Raw genomic sequence first — 9256 nt, 5'->3', positions numbered from 1 at the left:
AAATTAAATTCTATCAACGTAAAAAGCAAGAAAACGAGGAAAAATAAATAAGAAATCGCATGAAATAGAAAAAAGTAGGAAAAATAAAAATTCCGTATAAGGCCGAAAAATAAAGATACTACTCGCAGTAAAATGCAAGAGCGCTTCGAAAGGCACATAAGCACGAAATTATAGAGTGTCGGCAGCAGCCAAATGGCAGAGGCGGTTTAAGAAAGAAATTATCCAAAATGAAAGAGCTTCTACAAGAAAAAAAAACAAAAAAAGTGAGCGCTGTGCTCAACGCACGTTTTGTTGAATGCAATGGAACTAGCAGCAGAAGCTGCAGAAGAAGAACAGTTAACAACAGGAAATTGAGCAAAATTTTCAAAACGAAAAAAAGACAAAGCGCCAGCCGCTGCTTAACCAACCATAAGTGAATCAAGTGTATATTTCGTGTGCGTGTATGTGTGTGGCAAGAAGGCGTGGCGTTAATAAATTTAGTAGCAATTCTCCAGCATGCAAGTCTCGCATTGCATACGTGCAGGCGCCGCAACCGCCAATTGCACTTGGCAAACAGCAGACAACAGGCCGTAGTTGCGAAAGACAAACGTTGCTGGCTGCAACACGAAGTGCACAACACGTAACGGTATAAAAATATATATAAATAAACATAGCGAAGCGAGCCACAGCCAAAGCCAAAGTCAAAGCAAAAATTATTGCAACAAACGAGACAACGAAAAAAGGAAAGAAACAAAATTTGCTTTGTTGAATAACGTAGAGTAATGACAGTTGCAGCCGCAGCCACAGCCCAGAACGTAGTACTTGCAACACAGATACTTCGCAGCAGCACGTGTGCCCCATAAGTCTGAGCAAAAATACGTAATCGAGTAAGTGTGAGGCTTACGTGCGTACGTGAGTGCAAACAGGTGAATTCAGCGCCTTTTGCATGCGAAAAAGTCTACTACGGAAATAGACAGGAAATTCGGGAGGAATTAATATAGAATGGAATTTTTCTGAGCATGAATATTATTTGCAAAAGTTCGTTTGTATTATTTTATGTGATTAAATTTGTATCTGCATGACGAAGGATTTAAGTGGCAGAATTACATTTTTTAAAGAACTCATAATTAGCAAGAGCGCTCGCAGTGGTTCAATGTAAGATTTTTCTAAGCTTCTTAGAACAATTGTCGTTCGTCAATTGTCGACATCGTCGTTCGTCTAAAAATTGAGTATAAATGGAAGTAAATAGAAAAGCCATTCAACAATTTTGGGATGTATTCAATGTTGAAAATTTTTTTACAGAAGTTTTTGAAATGGAATTTATTCAGAGCTTTTTAAGATTTTTGTTAACTAATTTCTTAGGATTAAATACACTTACAAAATTTGGAAATAAAATTTTGTGAAAAAAAAAATTTCCAAAAAAACTTAACATAACTTTCCATGTTTCGCACGCATAAAGTACCACAGGTTACATGAAAATTCGCAATTTTGTTTTTGTGCTGATATGTTTTCATGACCAGATTCGGTTCATCCTGCGGAAAGCGTGGCGAGCTTTGTTTATGCGGGAACTTACTTCTGCTGCACCATTTTTTGCCACTATGCTGCCAAGGTAGCAGAAGTTTTCGATGTCCTCAATTGTAACCAGCCTGCCACCCACTTCAAGAGTCAGTGCGTCCTGGTTTGGAGTTTTGATAGGTATAAGGATTAATTGTCATTTAAAAAAATTAGGAAATAAAACTTTGAAAAAAAATTTCCCAAAAAAATGTATGAAAAAAATTAATAAACAAAAACTTTCTGCTAAAAATGTTTGGAAAATAAAATTAATCAAAATTGATCAAAATATTTGTAAAACAATTTTTTTGTCATACATTTCCCCGAGAAAGTAATAATTTTTGATTTTCACAATTTAGCGTCCCAAAAAAACAATTGAAATTTTTCTTTTGTCATACATTTTTTCGAACATACAAATTTTCACCAAAAAAGTACTAATTTTTAATTTTCACATTTTGCAATCTAAGTCCTCCGCCTTTTAAAAGTTAAAACTTAAAAAACTTTTCAAAAAACAATGTTTTGGTCAAAATATTTGGAAAAAAATTAAGTTTTTTGTTCAAAATATGTGAGAAAACAATTTTTTTGTCATACATTTGATCAAACATTTTCCAAATAAAAAAAATTTTTAAAGGTTTGGAAAAACACATTAATATTTTTGCTCAAAATACTTGGAAAAAAATTTCTTTGTCATACCTTTTTTCAAGCACACAAATTTTTGTCCGAAAAAGCAATAAGTTTTAATTTTAATTTTTTTTTTATTAATTTTTATTTAATTTTTTTATTTATATATATTATATTTATTATTTTATAACTTTTAAGAATTAAATTTAAAAAAAATTGGAAATAAAAGATTTCCATACAAAATTTTCAAACAAATCTTCAAAATTTTCAACCAAAAAAATTTTCCTAAAATTTTTGGAAAAAAAAATTTATTTTTTCCTCACAATATTTGTGAAAACAATTTTTGTGTCATACATTTTTTGGAGTTTGAAAATTTTCCCCGAAAAAGTAATAATTTGTAATTTTCACATTTAGCGTTCTAAGTCCCTCCCTCTTTTAAAATTTAAAAAAAACATTAAAAAAAAATAAAGTTTTGCCCAAAATATTTGGAAAAAAATTAAGTTTTTTACTCAAAATGTTTGAGAAAACAATTTTTTTAACCAAAAAATGCAAAAAAAAAATTTTTTAACGTTTGGAAAAACAAATTAATATTTTTGCTCAAAATACTTGGGGAAAAAATTGGTTTGTCATTCCTTTTTTCAAGCATACAAATTTTTGTCCGAAAAAACAATAATTTTTAATTTTAATTTTTTTTATTAATTTTCATTTAATTTTTTTAAAACCTTTAAAAATTAAAAAAAACAATTTTTTGCTCACAATGTTTGGGAAAATAATAATTTTTTGCTCAAAATATTTGAGAAAACAAATTTTTTGTCATACTTTTTTCAAAAATTTTCCAAAAAAAAAATTTTTTTGAACGTTTCAAAAAACAATTTTTTGCTCAAAATATTTGGGAAAAAAAAAATGTTTGGTCATAAATTTTTTCAAGCATACACATTTCTGCCCGAAAAGCAATAATTTTTAATTTTCACATTTAGCGTCCTAAAATCCCTCTCTCTTTTAAAAATTGCCCGGACTAAATTATAAAAGCACATTCAAATAAAGTTCGCATAATTCCACACTCTCATATTGTATTTACTTTCATCGTTCTTTATTCCCCCTACCTACTTCAAACTCATTTTAAGCCTCTTCATTATATATACTAAATTCCATAGAATGCAACTTGTTTGAAAGGTGGTGCAATTTACATTAAGAAAAATCAAATTTTTTGTAGAAATAATTTGCTTGTCATAAATTTTTTTGGTCATAAAAAATTATCAGTAAAAAACATTTTTTTAGATTTCATAAAAGGCGTTCCAAAACCCCCTCCCTTTTTAAAATTACGCGCGGCTTAAATAATTAAGTTGTGTACAGCGAGCGGCTTAGGAAACATGCTTTTATTAATTGGCATCAACTAAAGACTGTTTCTACATAGTATGTTAAAAATAAATAGCATATTACCTAAAATTTCAAATCATACCATTAAGCAGTTAGCATTAAGCAGTGAAATAAAATCATCACAACACTTAACAGCCCAATTCCAATAGCAACACTCCATCCAGCAGTACTTTCTTAGTATTTACTTATTTGTTGCTAATCAAACTGTTTAACTAAAATTCCCCAACAACAGTTATTAGAGCATTTAACTTTGCAGAAGCAGTGAATTTCTTTTGCATTTCACTTACAGCATTATCATCATGCCATTAACATAAGACTGACATTAGTGCTCTTATTAACATAAACTTATACTCATACCTAACTGGCACTAAAGCAGAAAAAATACCCACATACTATTCGCAGCCATGCTCTCACATGCCCGAATTCATGCGGCATCCCGTATACCTGCATGCATATGTATGCGGCTATGTGTATATAAATATATATGTTTGTGTGCATGTACTTTTTCTTCATGTTAATTAACACTGATATGGGTTTCAAATTTACAAATTCCCAAATAAATACATTTGATTGTCTTAAGACTTTGGACTTTTTAAGACTTTTATGCAAGACTGACAATGAATTAGGAGAATTTACCCTGCCGCTACGGCTTAATCCCTAAATGAAGAGGGATCATTGTGACAAGCCACAGTAGAGCGAGTAGGGCTAGCGAGAGAGAGGTGAGAAAGGAGATAGAAGAAGCAAAACAATACCAGCTCCCCCAATGATAGCTATGAAATTAATGCAAAAACAACAGCCAGTTATGTGCATAGCGCGTGCAAGAGCAACAAAATCCGGAAATAATAACAACAACAATGAAATAGAAAAACAATAAAATGTAACCGAGCATAAGGCAAGGAAATATTCAAATTTGATTAAAACGAAAAAGTTACACAAGAAATAATAAACAAACAAAACTGACCGACCAACCGACCGATCGACCGGGCACAGGCAAATGAATGAGAAGTTATGCAAAGTGGAAAACAATGAAACAAAAATTCCTAAAGCAACAAAAACAAATGTTATCTATCCGCCATGCTTGGCATAAAAGGCGTGCGCTTGCTTGCCTAGGACGAGCAGATCCATTTGTGCCTTGTGTGCTTGCATTCACATACACACTTGTTGTTTGTTATTGTTGTTGCAATTGCTATTGTTATTGTTACTGTTACTATTAAATTCAAGCAAACTATTCTCTGTAGCTGGTGGGTTATTCAAAATGTAAGTTGCTCTAAGTAGATGATGATAAGTTTGGACAATGCTGATGAGGCTGCTTCCGGTGCGTGCGTGCACGACGCATTTCAGTTGTATTGCTTGCTTACTTATACAAATCAGCAGCGTATTAAAAGTTTTCACTCAAATTTTCTTGAACCCAAAATTTACCTTTTCGCCATGCCGCTTTGCAAATTTCTCCACAAAACATAATCTTCATTCCGTTCCAAGAGATATGTATGTATGTATGTGCAACGCATACATCCTCTTCTCTCTCCTCTGCCCCTTTTCCTCTGCACTTCTTTCTTAACAATAAATAAATTATGCATGTTTGGAAAATCTTGGCAAAACATTGTCGTAATCGTCAGAGAGTTGGACATGCCGTCTTGTAATGAAAAAACATGCAAATTGCAAAGGCGTGTGGTGCTCACCACTCATGTCGTGCTGGCTGTTGCTGCTGTCTTGCCTTTGTTTGGCATCCTGCTGACAGTCAAATACCTACAACAAAAAATAAGGATATCTAAATCCTTGTACAAAACTTGTGCGAACAGAGTGGACAATGGCGTTAAGACGTTTGGTCCGTTTGTATGCTCCTTGGCTTCGCAAAATTTGTTGAATTATACGCATTTGCATACATAATCGAAGGCTCCGACTCGCATTGCTCAGGCATGCAAGGATGTGTTTGGACGCCTATGTGCGTGCTCTGCATATGTTTGTATGTATGTGTGTATGTTTGTGTATGGCAAAAGTCTATGCATGTCCGAAATAAATGAAAATTGTAAATTAAATAACATTTTGTTATGCCGACGCATGCAGAGTGAGAGGACTAAATGATTTTTAATTTTTTTGATTTGTTTGGAAATTCAGTTGACATGCTGCAGGGAGGGACAGAGGATTAAAGGTTATGTTGTTTTAGGAGTTTATTGAAAGAGCATTTTTAAGTGATTTATGAAAATTGTTTGCAAGTTGATTTTATGGGACAGCATACTTTTGTGAAAATATTTTTTGAGCAAATTGAGTTCGACTAAAAAAACAGTTTTTTTTTTTACATTTGACCACAGGAGGCAAGATATGCGAGATGTATGCAAGAAAAAAGTGATTTCCCAAATTTAGATTCGATTTTCGGTTTGAATTTTTTTTTTTTTGATTAGTTGGTACCCATTAGGGATGTGATTTTTTGCAATTATTATCATCCCGGTATTCCGTGATTAACTCCGAGATTTAGATATTCATTATTTTGCAACAACTTAACTCGAAAGAAATTGCATCAATATTATCTGAGAAGCTCTAATAAATAAATACTTTTTAAGTATAATTTTTATTTAAGGCGAAATTTATTTTTTTTAGTTTGTAACAGAAAAGACAATAATTTTTATATTTTTAATAGTTTTTTTTGTTTTAAGACCTCGAAGACCTTCGGCTTTCACAAGCGGCGCAAATTTAAAGTCGTCCACTGCCGCCATCCTTGTCAAAACTGCTTCAAGACTTCTGTATAAGGTGGCGCAAAATTAATCATCCAATTTTGCTTTTGAATAACTTTAATAAAAAAAAAACTAATATTTTGAGTGATGGGAACTTTTGTTTTACATGCTCGATTGCTTGTCTGTTTGCTTACTGCGGCTGTCTAACGTACGTAGGGTGACTAATTTTGTGCCACTTTATGTATACATATATGAAAACGAAAAAGTTAAGGAATAAGAAACAGATATTCATGAAGAAAGAAGGATTTTTCGACAAAAATAATAAACCCACTTGTGTTTTGAACTAACTTTGTATGTACTTACGCTCAATACGTTAAATAACTATAGCACAGGAACTGAACAAATTTAGACAATTTATTTGCTTGTTATTTATTTTAGCATTTTGTTTTTAGAAAAGTACAATTTATTTTCTACAAAACCATGCAATACAAATACAAATTTCAAACTTTGTAAAACTTTATAAAAAATTCAAAAAACGGTTGCATAAAACTTTTTAGTCTGAATTCAAAAATATCCTGGGTATGCAGTTCTGTAGCTCGTTTAAGTTTTGTATAATATTTTGGCTAAATGGCTCAATATTCATGACGATTTTTAATACAATTTTTGTTGATGATGTAATGCATGTTTTTTATATGGAGTAAGTGCAATGGACCACCAGCCTAAAAAAATTGTCTTAAATCAACGCAATTTTTGAGCGACCTCAAACTCTCACTTTGTTAAATCAAAATTTAATGGCCTATAAAGCTGCATACTCGAAATAATTCTAAAAAATTGTATTAAAATGTTTCAAGTTTGAATGAAAATTTGTTGTTTTTTTAATTTTATACGAAGTTTGAGATTTTAATTAAATTTTGTTTTTCGTAGTATAAACTACTTTTATATAAAAAAATCGAATAAAAAATAAATAAATAATCAAAATTTTTCAAATATAAAAAAATGTAAATAAAAAAATTAAAAAATAATTAAAACTTTGGAAGAATAAGAAAAATTTAATAGAAACTAAATAAAGAGACAAAACTTTGCAAATATAAAAATATGTAAATAAAAAATAAAAAAATTATCAAAACTTTGCACACATAAAAAAATGTAAATGAAAAATAAAAAAATAATCAAAACTTTGCAAATATAAAAAAAATGTAATAAAAAATAAATAAATAATCAAAACTTTGCAAATATAAAAAAAAATTATTAGAAAATAAAGGAATAATAAAAAATTTAAAAATTATCAAAACTTTGCAAATATAAAAAATGTAAATAAAAAATAAATTAATAGTCAAAACTTTGCAATACTTCGCGCAGCTTTTATGGTGCACACAGGTGAATGTAACAATTTTATTTAAGGGATTATATACCTTGTGTTGGACTAAAAAATCGAAAATTTTTTTGGCATATTCTAAAAGTACATCATCTTAAAAATATAAATTCAAAAAATCATAAGGATCGGAGCACTAGAACGAAAGTTACAGACCGTGGAAGCGCGCGACCTTTCTTGGTACGAGAAGAGCACGCAAAACTTTAGACGCGATTATCTCAAAGTCGTGTTTTTTGAAAATTAAGGTCGCGGTGATCATTATTTATCAAAAACTATTTGGCCGATTTGCATAAGCCTTTTTTTTAATTATTCAAAGTTACAACTTCGTGAATCTGAACGGTTCACTTTTTATAAATATTTGCATAGTTCGCTGGAATATTTTTTTTTTTTTATTTTTCCACCCCTCAAAAATCGTTTTTTTGGTGCAAAGCGGTTTTCATATCGAGAAAAAATTTGTTTTTGGGTAAATAAACCGTACAGATTCACTAAAAAACATTTTTCTACAATAATCATTCAATTTTTTTTGGATTTCAGTTGGGCTGCTCATGAGCTACCGTGATCACCGCAAGCCTCTTCTAAAAAACGCCGTTTCGGGGGAGGGGCGATATCAACAATAAATAATAACATTTTTTAAAATAAAAACACCAAAATGTATTCTTCGAGAGTTACCCTTCAGTATGATATATGCCTCATTGGAATAAAAGTTCGAAAACATATTTAAAAAACTTATGGCAATCGTCCATTTTTTCGGGCTCACAAGGTATATAACCCCTTAATTAAAATATAAAACCATAGGTTATTTTTACATGATTGACCTTAAGAATAGACGACATACGTTACGGCTGTGTGCAAATTAACATTTGCTTTCTAGGACTTTTGTACGATATCGGGCGGTGTCCCGTTGTTGAAGGTGTCCTCTAGAGGTTGCGCTCGATCTGCTTGCATTGATATCAACCAAGTTTAACGAGTATCAGTGGAATTTTATTTTCATTGCATATTCTCTGACGTGACAGAGTTCTGAAAATTTACAACAACAACTATGCTTACAATCAAACAATTTATTGATAAGCTAAGAAATGTATATATTTTACAACAATTAATGGTGACTTCTCAATTTTTCTTACCCAGCAGTGTGCTGATGATGCCTACTTGAGCCCACAATTGAACATCGCCTCCGTGGCGCAATTGGCTAGCGCGTTCGGCTGTTAACCGAAAGGTTGGTGGTTCGAGCCCACCCGGGGGCGTACATTATTTTTTTGAACATTATTTATTTAATTTTAAATGGAAATTGAGAGGAAAAATATTTGTTAAAAATTATTAAGTGAAACTCCATTTTTTACTGATAGCATTCCTTTCAAAGCACATCTTAAAATACTCAGGGTTAATAGAAAAATATGTCGCAATACTTATATTTTGAATTTAAGCGCTTTTTTTCTAGAATCAATATTTTTCAAGTCGGCCGAACTCATAACTCGCAAAAATTCTAACCGATCAACTCAAAATTTTATCTGTTTATCTTTAGCTTAAGATAGACAGGCCCTAACCCATATTTTTACTAAGTGGATTTTTTAACGATTTTTGATGCACAGGGTAACGTAAAAGTCAGCATACAATTTTGTGTTAGAATAACTTTTTTAACTAAATAATTTTTGCTTTACTAGTGAAACAAACGGTAGCTCAAGCACTG

At 31.2% G+C, this 9256-nt stretch overlaps 1 non-coding gene across 1 annotated transcript; it reads left to right on the top strand.

Annotated features, from left to right (window-relative positions):
* Positions 1 to 8739: 8739 nt before the first annotated feature.
* On the top strand, positions 8740 to 8813 carry Trnan-guu (transfer RNA asparagine (anticodon GUU)). The gene has a single exon. It is a non-coding gene; the product is annotated as a tRNA-Asn (tRNA).
* The last annotated feature ends 443 nt before the right edge of the window (positions 8814 to 9256 follow it).

Source organism: Anastrepha ludens, chromosome 6, assembly GCF_028408465.1.
Source record: "Anastrepha ludens isolate Willacy chromosome 6, idAnaLude1.1, whole genome shotgun sequence".
NCBI classification, from domain to species: Eukaryota; Metazoa; Arthropoda; class Insecta; order Diptera; family Tephritidae; genus Anastrepha; species Anastrepha ludens.
The sequence above is the reverse complement of the archived record's forward strand: the minus strand, read 5'-3'. Positions and strand labels throughout refer to the sequence as shown.